The sequence below is a fragment of the Schistocerca serialis genome, chromosome 3 (genome assembly GCF_023864345.2).
Source record: "Schistocerca serialis cubense isolate TAMUIC-IGC-003099 chromosome 3, iqSchSeri2.2, whole genome shotgun sequence".
In the NCBI taxonomy this organism is placed as follows: domain Eukaryota; kingdom Metazoa; phylum Arthropoda; class Insecta; order Orthoptera; family Acrididae; genus Schistocerca; species Schistocerca serialis.
The window spans coordinates 779,913,283-779,937,423 of record NC_064640.1 but is presented as its reverse complement, the minus strand read 5'-3'; positions in this window follow the sequence as shown (position 1 = coordinate 779,937,423).

The following is a 24,141-nucleotide window of genomic DNA, read 5'->3' as shown; positions in this document are numbered from 1 at the left end:
GCTCGAAACAGCATATCCAGACACTCCTGGATGATGATGGCACTGAAACAGAGGATGACACGCGTTAAGCTGAAATACGAAACACCTTTTTCCAAAGCTGTTTCACAGAGGAAGACCGCACTGCAGTTCCTTCTCTAAATCCTCGCACAAACGAAAAAATGGCTGACATCGAAATAAGTTCAAATGGTTCAAATGGCTCTGAGTACTATGGGACTTAACATCTGTGGTCATCAGTCCCCTAGAACTTAGAACTACTTAAACCTAACTAACCTAAGGACATCACACACACCCATGCCCGAGGCAGGATTCGAACCTGCGACCGTAGCAGTCGCGCGGTTCGGGACTGAGCGCCTAGAACCGCTACACCACAGCGGCTGGCTCGGATTAAGTGTCCATGGAATAGAAAAGCAACTGGAATCACTCAACACGGGAAATTCAACTGGCCCTGACGGGATACCAATTCGATTCTACACAGGGTACGCGAAAGAGCTTGCCCCCTTCTAACAGCCGTGTACCGCAAGTCTGTAGAGGAACGGAAGGTTCCAAATGATTGGAAAAGAGCACAGGTAGTCCCAGTCTTCAAGAAGGGTCGTCGAGCAGAAGCGCAAAATTATAGACCTATATCTCTGACGTCGATCTGTTGTAGAATTTTAGAACATGTTTTTTGCTCGCGTATCATGTCGTTTCTGGAAACCCAGAATCTACTCTGTAGGAATCAACATGGATTCCGGAAACAGCGGTCGTGTGAGACCCAACTCGCTTTATTTGTTCATGAGACCCAGAAAATATTAGATACAGGCTCCCAGGTAGATGCCATTTTCCTTGACTTCCGGAAGGCGTTCGATACAGTTCCGCACTGTCGCCTCATAAACAAAGTAAGAGCCTACGGAATATCAGACCAGCTATGTGGCTGGATTGAAGAGTTTTTAGCAAACAGAACACAGCATGATGTTCTCAATGGAAAGACGTCGACAGACGTTAAGGTAACCTCTGGCGTGCCACAGGGGAGTGTTATGGGACCATTGCTTTTCACAATATATATAAATGACCAAGTAGATAGTGTCGGAAGTTCCATGCGGCTTTTCGCGGATGATGCTGTAGTATACAGAGAAGTTGCAGCATTAGAAAATTGCAGCGAAATGTAGGAAGATCTGCAGCGGATAGGCACTTGGTGCAGGGAGTGGCAACTGACCCTTAACATTGACAAATGTAATGTATTGCGAATACATAGAAAGAAGGATCCTTTATTGTATGATTATATGATAGCGGAACAAACACTGGTAGCAGTTACTTCTGTAAAATATCTGGGAGTATGCGTGCGGAACGATTTGAAGTGGAATGATCATATAAAATTAATTGTTGGTAAGGCGGGTACCAGGTAGAGATTCACTGGGAGAGTCCTTAGAAAATGTAGTCCATCAACAAAGGAGGTGGCTTACAAAATACTTGTTCGACCTATACTTGAGTATTGCTCATCAGTGTGGGATTCGTACCAGGTCGGGTTGACGGAGGAGATAGAGAAGATCCAAAGAAGAGCGGCGCGTTTCGTCACAGGGTTATTTGGTAAGCGTGATAGCGTTACGGAGATGTTTAGCAAACTCAACTGGCAGAATCTGAAAGAAAGGCGCTCTGCATCGCGGTGTAGCTTGCTGTCCAGGTTTCGAGAGGGTGCGTTTCTGGATGAGGTATTGAATATATTGCTTCCCCCTACTTATACCTCCCGAGGAGATCACGAACGTAAAATTAGAGAGATTCGAGCGCGCACGGAGGCTTTCCGGCAGTCGTTCTACACGCGAACCATACGCGACTGGAACAGGAAAGGGAGGTAATGACAGTGGCACTTAAAGTGCCCTCCGCCACACACCGTTGGGTGGCTTGTTGAGTATAAATGTAGATGTAGATGTAGATGAAGAAAGAGAACAGTGTGCTAAAATTGTTGGATTACACCATGCGAAAGCGAGATATCGACGGCTGTGAAGAGAAAAGATCGGCTTTTAACGATAATTGTTAATATTTGGTCCAATCCACTTTCGATTCCAGCATCTCGTAGTATGAAAGAGATTCGTTTGATTTTGCGAAAAATTTCTTGCTTTATTTACGGTGTATATGTCATGTTTTCAACTGCCTCATCTAGCAAGCAGGACAGGCAAGAATCTGAAAGGAAGAGGGAAAATATTACCCACGATATTCAGCTAAAGAGATTCAGAAAATTTCCGACAACGAGGTCATCAGAGACGGATCACAAGCTCTGACTGATGAAGGAAATAGGCCGAGTCTCTCTTAGAAGAAAGAGTCCGGCCCTGGCCTTAAGCGATTTTTTAAAAAAAATACGAGAAACCCAAATCTGGATGGCCGGACGAGAATCTCAACTGCTGTTCTCCTGAATGTAGATCCAGTAAGTCACCACTGCATCACCCCACTCAGTACGATGGCTGTTGTATTACACATTGAGCATAATAGAGTGTGGCTGTTTGTATACACGCACTAGGATTGTTTGGCTGCTCGTAAAAGACGACGTCAACAGTCATTCTGAGGTGGGAGTTCGCCGGCGTCAACGGTGGCCCACCTTGCTCGTGTCGCGGTGAATTTGTGACTTTGCAGCTTATAGTTGATTCTATTTGAAACCGTTTGAGCAGTAAGAAATGCCATGATGTCTCAACCAAGTAGGAAACATACTTTGAAGTTCACTTTCGATGGAAATTATATTAGACCGACTTACTTTGAGGTTGAAAAGTTCCTAGAAAAAGAATTGAAACTGAGTTTTGTCAATATTATTGGAATCCATATGTCGATTATCAACAGTGTTTGTTTAGTTAAACTGAAGAATGCAGAACTTCGTGACAACGTAGTACAATCGTGTGGAGGTAGTTTAAAATTCAATTATTGTGAAGGGAATGTTAGTGTTTCACATGCCAGATTCGGTATCAGGACTATGAGAAATTTTGAGTTGCCGTTTGAAGTGCATGCTGAATATATTAATGCAGTGGTCTCGAGTTATGGCAAAGTCATAAGTGATATTGCCAAAAAATGGTCCAGTGCTCACAGTTTCCCTGTGTTGAACGGCGTGCTACAGTTAAAAGCTGATCCGCAACGACATAAATGTGTGCGGATATTGAGCCATAGCCAAGTATGATGGGCAACCTAGACCTTGCGCTGGGTGCGCTCGTAAGGCTCACGTGTGCGCCCAGTGTATACAGAGACGCATGGCCCAGTTGCCAGCCGGCGAAGCAGTAAGATCCGCGTCGACGACCACTATATAGCTAACTTAGGCGAAGACTTCTCCTGGTCAGAAATCGCCCACCCCGATTGTGGCAACTATCCCGTCTGACAATCTTAGTGAAAGAGTCATTCCGAAGGAGGCACAAGTATTGCGGAAGTGTCCTAGACCAGTCCGGAACCAACAGAACCTGTGATGAATGCTCCACTCGCTAACGTCCCAGTAAACGCTAATGTAGCGGCTGTCACTGGACAAGACCCATTCTTCCCGAGTATGAGAACACTCACGAATGACAGTGTTAGTGGACTGACATTCCAATGGAGACCACCGACAAAGCGGCTGTGAGGTGGCCTGTGGGATTAGGGTGGAGGGATGTCCTAGACCGCACCACAACTGACAGAACCTGTGACGAAAGTTCCAGTCACCAACATCCCAGATAAATCAAAAGTTTCAGGAAAAGCATCTGCTGACGGTAACATTTATGATCAGGTCCAGGGAACTGCGACGGACACTTCAGAGACGCCAACAAAAAGCCATTCCCATCGAAACATAAAGAGAGAAGGCTTGCGCAACAAGGAGCTGAACAAACTGCTGCGCTAATGCGTACAAAAGTTAAACAAGTAGCTAGTAAAATCAATGAAGGATGTGTGGGAATCTCTGCCAAAAATTCACCACTGTCAGTCATCAAAAGTGCGTCCACCCCTGCTAAACTGAGCCAAACTGCAAGTGTAGCCTTAACGAGGATACTGAACAGATCCCTCACGACTTTGGACAAAATGCAAGTAATCATTGAACTGAAGGGAACTCGGCAGACGAACCAATCGACGACGAAGAGATGAATAAAATATCGGCACCTACTGACAACGCAAAGGTTGACTCGACGAAGGATCTAGTAGGCAGTGAAGGAGTGACTAATTCATCAGGCAGTGGGATGCGGCTAAGTGTCAGATACATATTAAAATTGTCAGTGGTGAGAGCTCCTAAATCATCAAAGCTCATAAAATCCACTTTAAGCCTGCCTAACTTTAGCCTTGAATATAAGCAGTATTCGAAGTTCACTGAAGTTACTCACTTCTCTGACTAAATAATTAATGACAAACGCCAATAAATTATAGATTTGAGAAGTAAGTAACTGCAGATTTGGTACACAATATCACATACACAGCATAAACATTAGAAATTACATTAATTCCAGGTAAACTTCATGCTACAGTCTCTACATTCACGTATTCAACACACTCGATATAGCACAACTTCTTACTCCGTAACATTTGAGTCTTACAAACTCCCTATTGGCTTCTGCCTCGGGTTCTACGGCCGACGTTCATCTAATGATTTTTCTGACGTTTCGCCAGCACGAGTGGCTGGCATTGTCAAAGTTTCACCCTCCATTGCCGGTGGTGAACTGGAGCCGAGCTCGCGGCCGCAGACTATATGTACCTGGCGCGCCAACGTCCGAGGGCTTCTTCGCGGTCATTTCCGGTGCGGTTCTCCTCTTGCTACCTGCGACGGTCGTTCGCTGCAGTACGGGAAGCCAGGATCCGTTTACCTTAAGGCTTTCCTCTTTCTTGTTGAAACTGTTCGCGTGTTTTTGTATTTCTACAGCTTCTCTGAACAAGAGAACAGTTTCAACAGTTTGGGCTGCTCTAGTAAGGATAAATTTCTGAGCCAAGACAGTACTACCGAATTTAAGAGGCCTCTCTATTGCTTCCACCAAAAGAGAATTCACAGGTGTAGAATTCGTTACCCCAAGACACTTGCGTATAGCACGGTACTGTAGTATCTATCTTGCTTACTAAAGATGTCGAATCACTGCCATATAACGTGCGCCCATAATCCAGTGTAGACGAATCATGCCACAATAAAGAGTGAGTAGGACTGTAAAATCAGTTCCCCACCATACGTGACATACCGATCATAGGATATTGAGTGATCGACCGACCTTGGAAATCAAATATTCCACATGGCTTGACTGAACTACTTATTGGAATAGTAAAAGCCCTAATCATGTATCGCGCGTTGTTGTCATCCATCTCTGCCTTGTAAGGACAACCGCCGAAGATTTGTTATCTGCCAGATTCAGTCCAGTTCTGTACGTCAACGAATACAGAACGTACGCCACTCGATCCAACCACCTTACCGTCATCCTCAAGATGAGAGAAAACATGTATATGGTAGATGTCATCGGCGTACATTAGGACTTTCATTGAAGCACCAAAAATTGTGCTAAGGTCTGATGAGTACACTGCATAAAGAATAGGCTTAGGATGGAGCCTTGCGGAAGTCCTCTGCAGACCAGACACAGACCATGTAAAGCATTGTCCTGTTGTCTAACACACTACATATGCTGCCGTAGTAGAGAATAAAGGTCGCGGGTAACGAGGTCTGTAACACCCATTGACTGGAGCTTCCGTATCAGGACGTTCACGTCCACAATGTCGTAAGCACCGCAAACATCGAAAAACAGTGCCTTCAAGTAACCATTATAAGCATAAATACATTCTATGTTGCTACTTCAGAGAGTTAGCTTGACTATGGTGCCTCTTCCTTTTCGAAACCCGTATTGAGGGCGGGGCAGAGGGGAGTTCCTCTCAAACCACCATTCCATAAGGCGCTTCTTGATCCTTTGCAATGTTTTAAACACGCAAGAAGAAAGAACGCTGAGACGGTATTCAGCACCCAAATCTGGGTCTTCGCCGGGCTTAAGTATGGGAACAATTACGTAAGTGCACCAATCGTCCGGCAAGTTGCCTAGTTCCCATAACTAAATGTAGATGACGAACAATATGTGTAAGGCTTCGTCCGGTAAATTGTCCAGCGTTTTAGAGTTATATCGTCATACCGCGGAGCAGCATTGCTGGTACCTTTTAAGATGTTCGCAGTTCTGAGAACTGAAATGAAGTCAGTAAGGATTGTGTCGATCCCAGGGGCGAAGGAGAAGCAGCATTCGAGTTTGGCAGTAATTCAGGGATGATCGAAAAGGGCTCGATGATTTTTGCGAAGTCATCCAGCCAGCCATGTAAACCTTTAGTCAACGGGGAACGGTTTCGTAATTTGCGTATAGTGGACCAATCAATAACAACGGAGTTTCTTTTGTGAATGTCTCACAAAACTGTTTCCAAGACTGTTTTCTCTCTGTTACAGTAAATAGCAAGTACGGGAAGGTGAATGTCAACAAGTTATAGAGAACCCGCTTGTTAACGTTTTTGAAAGGCTATTTCTATATATCTCTAAACGTAAGAAAGCAATCGATACTTCCAAAAAAGCAGTCGATGGATATTTTTAAGCCCTACAACTTTGGAATTGAACATTTTTGGATCGGAGCTATTATTTTTTAAAAAATCGTTTTTTTCAATTTCGCGAAATTTTTTGACGTATTTACTATCTGGGATTGAGTTTTTTTTGGTTTGTTTTTGGATCCTATGGGACCATACTGCTGAGGTCAGAGGTCCCTAAGCTTGCACACAACTTAAGCTAAATTAAACTAATTAATGATAAGGGCAACACCCACATCCATGGCCGAGGGAGGACTCGAACCCCGATGGGGGAACCCGCGCGGACCGTGACAAAGCGCCTGAGACAGCGCGGCCACCCCCCGCCGCAGATTGAGTTTCAGGAAAAAGAAACTCTATTTAAAATTTAATTCCCTACCCGCTCATATTTTTGTTTTCAGGTAATAGTTATTGCAAATGTGTCTCCAGGCCGTCACAGAATTCTTGGATTATTCTCCTCTCGAAGAGCACCAATGGGGCCAGCGACCTTAACATCCCCATCCGATTCATGGGTCATCAACGGTGTACCATGTCCTCACTTCATGAGACGTTTAGAATTTAATCTAGAACATTGGTGCAAAGACTGGTAATCAGAGATTTTATGCCACCACTGCTCGTATCCCCTCTGCTGTAGAGGGAAGGGGAAAATGGTCAATAGCGCGCGGCGTATTCAAACGGTCAACCATCCACAGTACTGATCACGACCGACTTCGGTTATCTGACGGTAACCCGTGTATCTACCCCCTCTTTTTCTTTTATTTATTCGACTCTCATGAGACGGCATATTTTTTATTGATCTTCTTGTAATTCGTAAATTAGGAAATTAAAAGTAAGTGTAGGAGTCAAAATTTATAATTTAAAAATTACTGGGAAGTTCCTGAGAATGAAGTACGCACTGCAAAATGAATACGACTCCATTCTTCTTTATGCTGGCTGCAATTTCCTTTTTTTATGACTTCTTTTTAATTTTTTTATTCTGTAATTATTGACTTGTCTATGTTCTTTATGAACATTCTAATGATCCAAAACAGCGAGGAAAAGTAAATAAATATTCCATAATGCAACATTAATGATGATTAGCGTGTTACACAATTGTTTATATTAAAAAATTATCATATGTATCCTCATATTTCTTTGTCGTAGTTAGACTGCGATACTGCGTGATAATATATAGCCAAAACCCTTCCTTGCATTTCGTATCTGCTGTTAGGATGTAATGAATTGTATGTCTCTTGAGCTAAATGACGGCATTTCGTTTCGTGTTGGGATGTGCAACTCCATTCGAGTGCAAAAAGTATGCTGATGTGATACTGTTTGGTGCAGTCCTGGATATGCAAACTAACTTCTCCCTTATAGTTTGCCAGATGTCCTTTACCTTTGCACACATTAATCTGAGTTCCTTAGTATCCGTTAAGCTACGAAAAGCATACGGAAAGGACTTTATTATGTGGATGGCGTCAAGTTTGGAGTTGGTTGAAATTTCCGTATTCACGGCCTTGTACCACGTCGCTTTCACATCCGAAGGTAAGTTCCAGTGACTAATGTTGTTTCCAAATCTCCTTCCAGTAGTAGTACGGGCATTTCTTTTCTATAATATTTCTGTTCTCATCTTGTATTAATTTGTGATATATATTGAAGAGTCAAAGAAATTGGTACAACTGCCTGATATCGTGTAGGGGCCACGTGGGCACTCAGAGGCGCCCAACACGACGTGGTGTGTACTCGACTAATGTCCAGGGAACTGACACCATGAACCCTGGAGGGCTGTCCGTAAATCCATAAGAGTACGAGGGGTGCAGAGCTTTTATGAACAACATATTGCAAGGCATCCCAGATATGCTCAATAATGTTCATGTTTGGGGAGTTTGGTGGTCAGCGGAAGTGTTTAAACTTAGAAGAGTGTCCCTGGAGCCACTCTGTAGCAATTCTGGACGTGTGGGGTGTCGCATAGTCCTGTTGGAATTGGCCGGCTGCGGTGGCCGTGCGGTTCTGGCGCTGCAGTCCGGAACCGCGGGACTGCTACGGTCGCAGGTTCGAATCCTGCCTCGGGCATGGGTGTGTGTGATGTCCTTAGGTTAGTTAGGTTTAAGTAGTTCTAAGTTCTAGGGGACCTATGACCCAAGATGTTGAGTCTCATAGTGCTCAGAGCCATTTGAACCATTTTGAGCCATCCTGTTGGAATTGCTGAAGTCCGTCGGGATGCACTATGGAAATGAGTGGACGTAGATGATCAGGCAGGATGCTTATGTACGCCTTAGCTGTCACAGACGTATCTAGACGTATCTAGACGTATCAGGGGTCCCATATCACCCCAACTGCACACGCAACACACCATTACAGCCTTCCACCAGCTTGAATAGTGCCCTGCTGACATGTAAGGTCCATGGATTCATGAGGTTGTCTTCATACCCGTGTACGTCCATCCGCTCGATACAATTTGAAACGAGTCTCGACCGACCTGGCAACATGTTTCCAGTCATCAACAGTCCAATGTCGGTGTTGACGCCCCCAGACGAGGCGTGAAGGTTTGTAAAGCGCAGTCATCAACGGTACACTAGTGGTTGTATAGCGCAGTCATCAACGGTATACTAGTGGGCCTTCGGCTCCGAAAGCCCATTTTGATGATGTTTCGTTGAATAGTTCGCACGCTGATACTTGTTGATGGCCCAGCATTGAAATGTGCAGCAGTTTGCGGAAGGGTTGCAATTTCATCACGTTGAATGATACTCTTCAACAGTCGTCGTTGGTCCCGCTCTTGCAGGACTCAACATCTTAGGACAAAAGTCCCCTAGAACTTAGAACTACTTAAACCTACCTAAGGACATCACACACAACCATGCCCGAGGCAGGATTCAAACCTGCGACCGTAGGAGTCCCGCGGTTCCGGACTGCAGCGCCAGAACCGCACGGCCACCGCGGCCGGCTGTGTTTTATCAGATCCCTGATATTCACGGTACACTCGTGTAATGGTCGTACGGAAAAATCCCCAGTTCATCGCTACCTCGGAGGTGCTGTGTCCCATCGCCCGTGGACCGAGTATAATACCATGCTCAGACTCACTTAAATTGTGATAGCCTGCCATTGTAGCAGCAGTAATCGATCTAACAACTACGCCAGACGCTTGTTGTCTTATATAGGCGTCGCCGACCGTAGCGCCGTATTCTGCCTATTTACGTACCTCGGTATTTGAATAAACATGCCTATACCAGTTTCTTTGGCGCTTCGGTGTATGTCTTTTACTTTTGTCATACTTTTAGCGGAGGGATTCATTTGGATGTAGCTAAATTTCATTAAAAGGTGCTTAACACAATAAAAACCGCTTGGAATACGCTGCATATCAATGAGCGTGTTCAGATTAATATGAATGATTTCATTCAGTAAATGGGCTGTTAAACTATTGGGCGACTTTGTCTACAACGTGAAGGTGTTACACACGTATAAAGTTTGCGAGTTAAATGTGACGTCGGTGAGGTTTACTCCACCATTTTCTACCAAGAGAGGGAGACCGTCAAGTTTCACTTCCAAAATGTTGCCATGATTTAGGCAGTGTGCTAGAGCCGACATTATTGTAATGACTACATCCGTAGGTACTGGTAACACGTGGGCCACCTAGTTTGGATATTGTGTGTTTATTTGCAAGTCCTACTCTCTGAACCTCGTTCAGCTTTGTCAGCCAACCAGCCGTGCGGTTCTAGGCGCTGCAGTCTGGAACCGCGAGACCGCTACGGTCGCAGGTTCGAATCCTGCCTCGGGCATGGATGAGTGCGACGTCTTTAGGTTAGTTACGTTTAACTAGTTCTAAGTTCTAGGGGACTAAGTTGAGTCCCATAGTGCTCAGAGCCATTTCAGCTTTGTCATGCTGCGTGATTGGACTGTGGCACGTATGCTCGCTAAGATTTTCTTGTACAGTAGTTGGCATTGATGGTGTGCTTTATGTTACACGTATACTCGATAGCTAACGTTTGCATGTGGGTAACCGTTTTAACTTCTTCAGTGTTACGCATGGGACTCCTGCGTCCTACGTTTATTATAATTTGTTTAGTCTTGTCCAGTGTTGCACCTGAAGCCAGTTTGCAACTGTGTACAATTTTTAGTGTTACCTGTGTGTTATTTCCGATTGTTACGACAGGACCTACATCGTCGGTGTGTGCCTTGCAGACAATGGCTGCGTATGTGTAGTCCTCGTAGCTTTTTCTGCAGAGGGGCGAGCAAAGGTTCAACAATGATGCCAAACAAAGCCATCGACATTGGGCAGCCATCGCTCACTGAACTACTGAACTTAGAATTACTCGATAAACAACCATCGATCACAAATCTTGATGACCTGTTCTTTAGTATGACATATATTATGTTGATAAACTGTGGTGGGGAGCCCATGAGATCACTGTCTCTACAAGGTACTGATGGTTAGTAGGGGGGCTACAGGTGTGCTGGGCCATTTTGTTAATGTGGGTTGCCTACAACAGGGGCAGGTATGCACTCAGGGGAAAACCTATTGTTCTCTTTTGATTGACAGGTACATAACCTATTGTTCTCCTTTGATTGGCAGGTCCTTAGCCTATTGTTCTGTTAAGTGCTTTCACATGTCACCTCCCTTAACCAATCGTTCCTCCACTCCTCATCTCCCCCCACACCTCCCTTCCGCTCGCTGCTAGAGGTACTCTTTCATGTCTGAGTTATTGGAATAGGTCCTGTAACTACTATGTTGATTGACTAATTAATTAAGTTGTTCAATTATTTGACGTCTCCCTCCCCTCTGATAAACCGCCCTTCCCTCCCACCCTCTCCCCCCACCCGAAAAATAGCGAGAAAAAGACTCAGTTGATCGCTCATTTGGAGGGAAATCGATTGCTCTGTATGGAATATCGTTTAAACAATTTTGACAAAGTATGGAATTTATGGAAAGGGTATATTGTCTATTTATAAAAAATTCAGTTTGTGGGCGCTGAATTTCTCTTGCTCGTCATTCTCTGCTGTTTGGAAACATCTAGGTCTTGCAAGAAGCAATTACATGGGGCAAACATGTTGCATAACCATGTGTTCAGCACCGTACTCAGGGTGTCTTAACCTAATGTTTGGCCCTTTGTCGGCACTTAACCTACTGTTCTATTAAGTGGTTTTCCATGTCACCACACTTGACCTATTGTACCGCCTTTGATACGAAATTAAGTAATTAGTTATCTCCTCCCATCATTATCTGGTACACTTTTCGAATTTCACATGCTTTTGAACACCATTTCTGGCGCATCCTTTTGTGTCAGCCACACTCTTAAACTATTGTGCTGCGTTTTACATAAAATGATTCCAATTAACTTAGTGTTCTGCACTTAACCTGCTGTTCTGCTCCATGTCACCCACTCACACACAGGCTCCCCTTAACTACTGTACCGCTACCACTACGTTGATATAAGAAATTTATGCAAATTAATTAAATCGGTATTCTTCACACGTATGGGGTAGTTTTTTTTTTTTTTTTAATTCGCAACATCCTATTGGTCTTAGAATATTGTTCGTCTGTATGGGGGAACCTTACCAGTTGGGTCTGATTCAAGAGACTGAGAAGGTCCAAAGAAGAACGGCAAGATTCGTTACTGGTACATTTAACCATCGCGAGAATGTTACAAATTTCATTGAAAGTTTGTAGTGGGCGGACACACTTACAGATAGACTACGTGCTAAACAATAGGGGCTGCTCACTAAATTCCAAAATCCCATCTTCACCGAGGATGTGGAGCATATATTATTACCACCAACTTTCATATCGTGCAGTGATCACCAACGGAAATTAGAACTCGTACTGAGATGTCCAGACATTCGTTCCCTCGCGCGAACCGAGAGTGGAACAGAATGAGGGAAATATGACTTCGGCATGAATAGTGCCCTCAATCACACACCGCTTGGTGGCTAGTTTAAACAAAATATCGCTAATAATAAAAAACACATCCCGCCACTCGACACCCGACGCTGACGCCAGAGTCCGGGTGTACTGGCGCTCCCAGTGAAGCTACGACGCCACGCTCTGCAAGGATAAGACAATGACATCTCCTCCATACTTTACTCTTGAGAATTTTCCAATGAAATACGTGTTCATCTAGCTACCAATGCTGGTGTGATGACACACAGCTGCGGTTCAGTACACAGCCTTGAGAATTCGCAATGCTTCCCAGGGCACATTCCTAACGGGGTAACGTGTCCGTCAGTGAATTTACCCGTCAAACTACTTGTGTGGGAGCACCGTGCGCCTGTGTTTTCCGCAGACAAGATTGTCAGGGGCAAAATTGTTTTGCACAATCGCTACATTTGCACTGGCAGTTAAACCTCGCAAAAAGTTGTCCATAGATCACCAAATACATACAAGACTCACAAGAATATTTAACAGTCTAACTACAATTAAATATTAAGATTAATGCTGTAGTCTGACACCGATCGATTTAGAGGTAATGTTTTCTCTGGAACGAATCTCAGTATCTATACCGCACACGTAAAAAATCTATCGATGTCCTTTATCTTTACGTCCCTCACGATAGGACACATACTCATACAACAACATAAGCCCCAGTAACATTACACAAACAGTGCAGTTATCTTTTTACATCTGTACAGCGCCCGAAAAAATTATGGTATACACGCACTCACATATGCTGTATGTCTCGATTCTCCTCAGTCCTAGGAAATTATCTGACAAAGTCGCTGAATCAGCGCTTTTGGAAGGTGTGGCCAAGATTCTCTCAAACACGTGTTATGACGGACAGACGTCCGGAACTGTGCTCTGAAAATGAATACTGCACCCGGTGCGTACCTTTTGGAAAGGCATCACCGACGCGGGTTGGTGTACTGTATCCACATCACTACCAATAAAGCAACAAGGAACATGCTAGAATCCGCTTAGGAGTGCCGATGAGGGGGCGTATTGTTACAGCCGTATACCCCGTCCTGTTTTTACACTATAGCAGGTACAGTTGAACACTTGCATTGCTATATTGTGCAGCTGTTTACGAAATGAATCTATCACCACTTACGTTCGGATATACTCCTCAATGCGTTCAAATCACAATTCACCATGTCCAATCTATCCTCCCGTTACGACTAGACATACGCAATCTTTTTTTTGTTTTTACGTGAATAGTAGTTTGATTACTTCCCACAAACGTATGTCGGAACATACGCCACGGCACCTTCACGTTCGAGCAGCAGCATAACATTTCTATCAATTATAGGTGTATGAAAGAATTATGATGCGTACACACTTGCACTAGCTGGGTGTCGTTCCCGCACTGCAAAAAATGTGTCCCGCCATTACGTATTTGCCGATGAATAAAGCATTTAATTAAAATTTAAAAAGCCCTAGAGTATTTTCGGTTTATCCATTTCACCACTTCGACGAAACCTTTTGGTATTTTAGCTTCCACCACACACACACACACACACACACACACACACACACACACACACACAATTTCCCCCTGACTAAGAAATCATTGTGAGTGCGAAATATACCAGAGTACATTCATTCTGAGTTAATTTTCACTGGCGGGGCAGGTGGCGGAGAAACCGCAAAACTGTTTTAGTCAAAGCCCATTTTAAGTTCATGTTGCTAAGTACCGTACATGTTTAACACTTTGGAGTAGGAGTAGGATCATCGCGGGACTGTTTTTTCAACTGGTAAAATTGAGTTTGTTACGAAAAAAAAGAGCGTGAGAGAGCGTCATACAAAGATTTTGTTTATTACATGTGTGAGGAATGGTGATACAGCCTTCTTTAGATCCTATAACGTGTGCGTGTGGGAGCTGAATTTTCAAAACGGAATATCATGTTGTGTAGAAACCTCCTACAGGCCTGAGTGCAAAGAATGCTTTATTACAAGCGTGCAGTAGACTTGCGTGTGTCCCTTTCAATGCACTGAATAATCACTATGATTCCATCGTCATTCAGTTACTCAACTTCAAGTGTGTCCTAGATGTCTGTGAATAAGGTAATGCAGTAGTTCCGAGGAGCAGTAATGAATGTAGTGTGCAAAGTATGGTCTTGCTTTTAGTTATCGCTATTAAAGGGGGATAGTGACTGCGCATCTCTGCTTGTTCAACAACAGAGCTGTAGCCGCACATTAGAAGAAATATTCCACAGCTTTTACTTCCTTAATATGTTATGACAATTAACCTTGAGAACTACGGATTCAGGGGAAAAGAAAATGTTACTGCTTACAGCGTCTCTGAGCTGGTGAAATCAAGAAATGCGTGTAATGTGCTCTTGTATATTTATATGAAACTGATAAAAAGTCGTCGCCATGTGAACGCTTTTAAATATTACATATTCCCTACACAACTTGTACCATTACTACTGTTGAGTGGTACTTACGATAGGTAAATAAATTAGTGAAATAAGTGTGTAGTGAAGTAGAAACTAGAAAATAAATGAAAAACTTAGTTTAGTTTAACACTGGCAAACAGCGGGGAGAGCAGCAGAGGCAATGAGCGTGAAGTCAGCTCGTTCAGGAGAAGCCATCGCCCTCCCCACATTAGCGGAAGCTGTCGATTCAGCCGTCAGGGCATCGCCCGACCGTTTCTCAGTTGTCACATGTGATCAAAGGCCCTCGCCTACATTCCAAGAGCCAATGACCGACGTTGAGAAGATTCTTCGAGAAGCTTTTCAGCGTGACAGAAGGGGCAATGTCCGTGAAGTCGTTCACCTCCAGTGAACTGAAGTGAATAAATACGCGAGACGCAGTGGGCCCGACAGGAGTAGTTTTCAGTTCAGTTCCAGTACAGTTCAGTCGGTGATGAAGACCGTCATGCAGGAAGAGACTACATCGTACACAGAAGCACCAAGTCCGCCGCTGTAATGGAATAGCAAGCAGCAGCCTCGCCGCCAGAAGACAGAAGTGAGAAGGTATTTGAAGACTGATTTTTACGTACGCGGGTGACTCGTGAGGATGGGAAGGAGATGGCCTCACATTAGCAGTCACCTGTGAGCTGGGATGAAGATCTGACAGCCGAAGACTGGCAAGCGGGAGTCCGTTGTTCGAGTCCGGGACACTGGCCATTCCCCTCCGCGCCGCTCCGCTGGCCGACGCACAACACAACATACGCTGCCGCATAGAGAAAGAAACACTGGGACGCCACATTCAAGGTGTCACTATCCGATTCACGACTTCGTTCTCAATAATTAAACGGGCCACCGCACATTGCGCGTCTCCAGTCAACTAGACGAAACGGCGACACCACATACACACCGCCAGGCGTAATCAGACGCCGCTGCTCACGCAGCAGAGGCTTAGCAAACGACGCAGCTGCCGCTCTCCTAGTCAGAACAATCCAGTAAGGAAACATTTGTACAAATCTTCAATAAAAGTTATCTTATGTAAAAATGCTGTTTCATTCTATCTCATACCCGAGCCAAGGAAGAACCCACCCTGCCCACATGTTGTTAAGAGAGAAAAAGTAACTTATTTAGTGTTTTTCACCCTGACATAATGCTTTAGAATCAAATGCCCTTTGCAGTAATGCTCACCCTGACAACTGACTAGCATCAAAAGAGGTTACCCAGTTACGCTACGTTATATATGTTTTACTTGTCACCTGACGTATGTCAAAGTATAAACCACGCTTTAAGCACTATGACTCGAATGTGCGATGCCACACTGATGTGCCGTTATCAGCGTCCCTTATGTCACTTTAGTTTAAGTTTAACAGTAACATCATTCTCCTTTTTGCGAGTTGTGTAGCGGTTAATTTTTTCATAAAACGAGGGAGGTATGACTATGAAGCAGAATGCGGATGGGGGAATAGCACATATTAAGTATATTAAGTATTATTTAGCTGACGTAAAGCACTTAAAGAACTGGACAGTTACTTTGGTTCGAATTCATTCAAACAGAGGCGAAATTACTAAATGTACCGTCATACCGTTAAAAAGTTAATGATATCTTTGAAAGCGGTGAACTATACTTTCACGCTAACAGCAATTCTAAAATAACTGTTAGCATCCGACACCGGCAGAAAAATACGTAGCTACAGCTATAGGAAAAATTCCACAACCATCTGGACGCAGGCAGGGCTCGCAGACCTGCACCGACATGTCCAGCGTGGTCAGACTGGCACCGATCTGTCCAGCGCGCTCAGACAAGCCTTCGCCTACTGGTGGGGTAGAATGCTGCGTTCCTATGGGCTCCCTGAGGGAGGTGGTGGATTGATGGGACAGAGGCTATATAAAGACAATTCTGCCCTCAGTTGTCCTCATTCTTTCGTCAACCACCGTAGTGTGAAGTCGATCGTCTTGTTCATGCTCCTGTGCGTCAGTTTGCTCCTTTCTTGAATACGTGTTACCAGTTTAGGTACAAAAAAAAAAAAATGAAACTTTCAGCAGCGGCATCAAGCACCGTCATTAGTGCCAATGGCGGCAAACGGCGGAGACCGTTAGAGAATGATGGGGAATTACCTGGTGAGTATAATCTCAAATCGGCGACTGTAGCTTTTCTCTCCCACTAAGAATTTCATAGTATTGAATACATTTCTTCTTCTTATTGTTTCAACGCATATCTGCCAACATCAACGCGTGGGTGATATGAACCCTGTCGTGCAACAGCAGACACAGTGGCACTAGCTGCTCCATCAGCAGCAGTATCAGCAGCATCAGCAGCATTGTAAGTATATATACTGGTGAGACCAGCGAGTCCGTAGATGATTTCGAGGGAGATCAAAATCGATAACGATAACTTTTTTTCCACTAAGAATTTCGTATTGAATACGTCTTATTGTTTCAGCATATATTCAGTGGGTAATTGATGAAGCTGAGTGGCAACAGCAGCAGCAGTGGCAGCAACAACAGGGGTTGCAACTGCGCCAGCAGCAGCAACTGCAACAACAACAGTGGCTGCAGCTGCTGCAGCAGCAGCAACAGCAACAGCAGTGCAATCAGCTGCACCAGCAGCAGCAACTGTAACAACAACAACAGTGGCTGCAGCAGCAGTAAAACATGGTCCAAATGGCTCTCAGCACTATGGGACTTAACATCTGAGGTCATCAGTCCCCTAGAACTTAGAACTAATTAAACCTTACGAACCTAAGGACATCACACACATCCATGCCCGAGGCAGGATTCGAACCTGCGACCGTAGCGATCGCGCGGTTCCAGACTGAAGCGCAGCTGCAGCAGCAACAGCAGCAGCAGTGCCATCAGCTGCACCAGCAGCAGCAATTGCAACAACAACAACAACAACAACAGTGCCTGCAGCTGCAGCAGCAGCAATATCACCGTAAGCAGTATGCACGCCATTCATTGTATATGTAATGTATTGTGACCAACGAGTCTGAGGTTGTTCTAGATGATGTAGAGGGTGCGAAATCGATAAATATTACTTTTCCACTAATAATTTCGTATTCCTGCAGCATATGTCGTGTATACGTAATATCTTTCTACAAAAATTCGTCGTTTACATGATATGTTGTAGCTTGTGTTGTTGTTGTACATGATTTCGAGGATCAAAAACGATAAAAACGTTCTTCTTTTCTTTCACTATGGATTTCGTATAGTACTGTGTATACGTAATTAATCTGTGTCGTATGTGTGATGCGGTGTATATTCTTTGTTGTTGTGGATGATTTCCTGACATACGCAGAAGGGGGACAGGAGGGTGTAAGTGCTGGAGATATCCAGGCGCCATCGCAGATCTCGTGTAAGTGTATATTCTAAAAAAAATATATGTAAATATTTTGTTTCCTATAGTTTCTGTGCGTGTATGTTTTATTACTATTAGATCATTATGATTCAGGTGATATGAGGGGTATGAATCGATGTACCCTCCCCAATTCAGGCGAGGGCGAAATGCCACAGTGGGTGGATGAGATGGAGAGAGACCTTCGTCATCGTGAGGAGATAAGGGAGATGAGGGAGATGTCAAGGAGCCAGAGGGAAACAGGTAAAATATACAGGGTGAGTCACCTAACATTACCGCTGGATATATTTCGTAAACCACATCAAATACTGACGAATCGATTCCACAGACGGAACGTGAGGAGAGGGGCTAGTGTAATTGGTTAATAGAAACAATAAAAAATGCACGGAAATATGTTTTTTAACACAAACCTACGTTTTTTAAAATGGAACCCCGTTAGTTTTGTAGCACATCTGAACATATAAACAAATACGTAATCTGTGCCGTTTGTTGCATTGTAAAATGTTAATTACATCCGGAGATATTGTAACCTAAAGTTGACGCTTGAGTACCACTCCTCCGCTGTTCGATCGTGTGTATCGGAGAGCACCGAATTACGTAGGGATCCAAAGGGAACGGTGATAGACCTTACGTACAGAAGAGACTGGAACAGCACATTACGTCCACATGCTAACACCTTTTTATTGGTCTTTTTCACTGACGCACATGTACATTACCATGAGGGGTGAGGTACACGTACACATGTGGTTTCCGTTTTCAATTACGGAGTGGAATAGAGTGTGTCCCGACATGTCAGGCCAATAGATGTTCACTGTGGTTATCATCATTTGCTGCACACAGTTGCAATCTCTGGCGTAATGAATGTCGTACACGCCGCAGTACATCTGATGTAATGTCGCCGCAGGCTGCCACAATACGTTGTTTCATATTCTCTTTGGTTGTAGGCACATCACGGTACACATTCTCCTTTAACGTACCCCACAGAAAGAAGTCCAGAGGTGTAAGATCAGGAGAACGGGCTGTCCAATTTATGCGTCCTCCACGTCCTATGAAACGCCCGTCGAACATCCTGTCAAGGGTCAGCCTAGTGTTAATTGCGGAATGTGCAGGTGCACCATCATGCTGATACCACATACGTCGACGCGTTTCCAATGGGACATTTTCGAGCAACGTTGGCAGATCATTCTGTAGAAACGCGATGTATGTTGCAGCTGTTTGGGCCCCTGCAATGAAGTGAGGACCATTGAGGTGGTCGCCAATGATTCCGCACCATACATTTACAGTCCACGGTCGCTGTCGCTCTACCTGTCTGAGCCAGCGAGGATTGTCCACGGACCAGTAATGCATGTTCCGTAGATTCACTGCCCCGTGGTTTGTGAAACCCGCTTCATCGGTAAACAGGTAGAACTGCAACGCATTCTCTGTTAATGCCCATTGACAGAATTGCACTCGATGATTAAAGTCATCAGCATGTAATTGCTGATGTAGTGACACATGAAACGGGTGAAAGCGGTGACGATGCAGTATGCGCATGACACTAATTTGACTCAGTCCACCGGCTCTCGCAGTGGCCCGTGCACTCAAGTGTGGGTTCATGGCAACAGCAGCTAACACACCAACTGTGGCAGGCCTGTTACGGACCTGTTTGCGTGCTACGACCATACCTGTTGCATAGAGTTGGCGGTAGATGTTTTGCAGTGTGCGGCACGTTGGATGCTCTCTGTCCGGGTACCGTTCTGCATACACCCTGCAGCCTTCAGCTGCATTTCGTCGACACTCGCCATAGATGAGTATCATCTCCGCCTTTTCAGAGTTCGAATATACCATGGTCACAGTTCCTACAACACTACACTATCACAGACGTCTGGTAACACGTTGTACTACAGTTGGTCTGCGTGCGGAGACGAATGCAGAATAACAATAGCAGCAAGCGCTACATGCGTATACTGCGACAGCTAAACCAAACCAGAACAGTGCACTACAGCGACACTCGTAAACACGGTCGTCATCGTAAACATGTCCCTGCAGATGCTGCTCGCCGACCGTGGCCCGTATTTGTTACAACACGCAACTGAACGTCGGAGGTTTCAAGCGTCTACTTTAGGTTACAATATCTCCGGATGTAATTAACATTTTACAATGAAACAAACGGCACTGATTACGTATTTGTTTATATATTCAGATGTGCTAACAAAACTAACGTGGTTCCATTTAAAAAAAACCTAGGTTTGGGTTAAAAAACATACTTCCCTGCATTTTTGTATGGTTTGTATTAAACAATTACACTAGCCGCTCTCCTCACGTTCGGTCGGTGGAATCGGTTCGTCAGTATTTGATGTGGTTTACGAAATATATCCAGCGGTAACGTTAGGTGACTCACCCTGTATATAATCTGCTTACAAATAATCTGTATCCTTTCTTTCCTTGCAGTAGCAGTGACATCAGGCGATGTCTAGAACGTTGTATTTAATTTTTTTTTTCATTATTCTACAGCGGTCGAGACAGGTGAACAACTCCCACAATACGCCGTGGCTCGGGTACCCGGGGCGGTGAAGACTATAACATATAAACGAGGTCCTTCGCCGGCAAGAGCGCCGCTAGTCGCCCCGCGGGAAGCGGCTGCTGCCGCCACGCACGCCACCGCCGCTGCTGCCACCCCCTCCACCCCCGCCGACGCCGCTCCGGGCCCCCACCCCGCCCCATCCGCCACAGCATCGCTCTGGCGTCCACGGAACGCCCTCTCGCAGCTGCTCGATTCGCCGGCGTCTCCTCCTGAGCCGTCGCGTGAGGTACGGTGCGCGCCGGTTCCACCTCGCCAGATTCATCAAACAATTCTAGTGTCAGTAATAGAGAACAGCATCCTGTGGCTAGTGGCAGTTCCGTCCCCCGTTCTTTTATTGAAGGACATCAGATCAGTGATACCATACCGCAGTTGTGATTGCCGACGCCTTTGAGGAGCGAATCTCGTTCATTAGGATCGAGAACCCGGCAGGAGGGTACCTCGATCCTGTTGGATTTCTAAGCGCGTGCCTTCCTGTCGTGGAAACAGAGCTCCTCAAGGTAGTCAATGATCCGCGGTATCCCGCCATTAAATGCAGTGCTGTGCTTTGCATTGAATTATCGCACCCCCACTCCCTCCACCAAAGTTGAGTATTCATTATCTTTGGGGGGAAATGGTGTCACAATGCGGAGCACATCAATCGCCGAGTGGTTTCGTAAATCCACCTTGAGTGCTATATTGGGCCGGTTTTCAGAGATGGAAGTGAAAGGGTCAGTTAAAGCACTCAGCAGAATTCTACACCTGGACATCCATACACATGTCTACGATATGGTAAATGGAGGGTCCAGCTATATCAATCTCCCTAAAGATATAGCTAATAAGCATGCATACATTAATGTCGAAAATAGACACGATCAAGCTTGTTTTGCATGGTCAGTCCTGGCTTCCGAGAGAAATTACCCAGAGAAACCACAACACACATCCCAATATGGTAGATACCTTGACATCCATAAGTGTTATAACTTTGATAGTATAGAGTTCCCCGTCAAGATTCAGGGCATACCTAAATTTGAGGCCCAGATTGCCGGTATCTCGGTTCATGTTTATGGCCTGGAGAAGAAGAAAAGCAAGTCAGATGAGCAAGACAAGCATATCGTCGTCGGCTCCCTCCACTTTTCAAAATCTGCCGGTGAGTGCGAGCTGCATGTAAACATGCTGCTCTTCTCTGAAGGTGATAATTATCTCTATGTTTGGATCAAAGACATGTCCCGACACCTTTACAGCCAATACGATGCAAGTTTGTAGTGTACGCGGAATTTGAATACCTCCTCGCCCCTTGTGGAGAGCATTTTTAAACTTTATGAATTTGGTTTCCTCAGTAGGCACAATAACACTTACCGGATCCTACTAGATGTATAGCTCATAACTCTTGTGATGAAAAGTAATTCAGACACCTTAAACAAATATGCTTTTTACACTTATAATTATCGAAAATACCAAAAGGTTTCGTGGAACTGGTGAAATGGATAAAACGAAAATACTCTAGGGCTTTATAAATTGTAATTAGGTCCTTTATTCATCGGCAAATACGTAATGTAGGGACACTTTCTTGCAGTGCGTAAACGACACCCAGCTAGTGCACGCGCGTACGCATCATAATTCTTTCATACACCTATAATTGATAGTCAGAATTGTTATGCTGCTGCTTGAACGTGAATGTGCCGTTGCTTATGTCCCGACATACGTTTGTGGGAAGTAATCAAACTACTATTCACGTAAAACCAAAAAAAGATTGTGTAGTGTTGACAGATTGCCAACACTACGCACATTATTTAAGGGAGGCGGCCATTAAGCAAGCAGGCGGACTTGATGGTCTGAAACAGGATACTTCATAAAAGCTATAAAGAAAAGTACGTAGCTGATGGAATACTTAAATTTAATCCACCATTTGTATACAGCGTTCTTGATGAGACATTTCATACGATAACTATCAAACTATGTAAGGCTAATGGCGCCTTGCTAAGTCGTAGCCATGGACTTAGCTGAAGGCTATTCTAACTATCTGCTCGGCTAATGAGCGAGGCTTCGTCAGTGTAGTCGCTAGCAAAGTCGTCCGTACAACTGGGGCGAGTGCTATTCCGTATCTCGAGACCTCCCTTGTGGTGGCGCTCAGTCTGCGATCACACAGTGGCGACACGCGGGTCCGACATGTACTAAGGGACCGCGGCCGATTTAAAGCTACCACCTAGCAAGTGTGGTGTCTGGCGGTGACACCACATTCCTCCCCCGCAAATCGGCGAACGGTCGTGTTATAAGGCTTCCGCCCGCCGTGGGGAGGACCCCATGTTGACGTATGCGATGAGGTGGGGAGCCTAACAACAGGCGAGGCTGCGCCACCCGCACCCGGCCATTCGGTCCGAGGGGATCTAGGAAACGCCTGAAAACCTAGTCCAGGGTGCACGTCAACATCTACATCTACATCTACATTTATACTCCGCAAGCCACCCAACGGTGTGTGGCGGAGGGCACTTTACGTGCCACTGTCATTACCTCCCTTTCCTGTTCCAGTCGCGTATGGTTCGCGGGAAGAACGACTGTCTGAAAGCCTCCATGCGCGCTCGAATCTCTCTAATTTTACATTCGTGATCTCCTCGGGAGGTATAAGTAGGGGGAAGCAATATATTCGATACCTCATCCAGAAACGCACCCTCTCGAAACCTGGCGAGCAAGCTACACCGCGATGCAGAGCGCCTCTCTTGCAGAGTCTGCCACTTGAGTTTATTAAACATCTCCGTAACGCTATCATGGTTACCAAATAACCCTGTGACGAAACGCGCCGCTCTTCTTTGGATCTTCTCTATCTCCTCCGTCAAACCGATCTGGTACGGATCCCACACTGATGAGCAATACTCAAGTATAGGTCGAACGAGTGTTTTGTAAGCCACCTCCTTTGTTGATGGACTACATTTTCTAAGCACTCTCCCAATGAATCTCAACCTGGTACCCGCCTTACCAACAATTAATTTTATATGATCATTCCACTTCAAATCGTTCCGCACGCATACTCCCAGATATTTTACAGAAGTAACTGCTACCAGTGTTTGTTCCGCTATCATATAATCATACAATAAAGGATCCTTCTTTCTATGTATTCGCAATACATTACATTTGTCTATGTTAAGGGTCAGTTGCCACTCCCTGCACCAAGTGCCTATCCGCTGCAGATCTTCCTGCATTTCGCTACAATTTTCTAATGCTGCAACTTCTCTGTATACTACAGCATCATCCGCGAAAAGCCGCATGGAACTTCCGACACTATCTACTAGCCGCTGCACATGCGGTGTATGCGCCCGTAAAGAGACAGGAGGGGCCGAAGGGTCGACCTCCATTGCGTCGGGGTACCCAACGCGTGAAGACGCCATGTGGTCCGGAGCGGGCAAGAGTTCCATGGCGGAGGACAGCTGGTCACGGGAAGCGATCG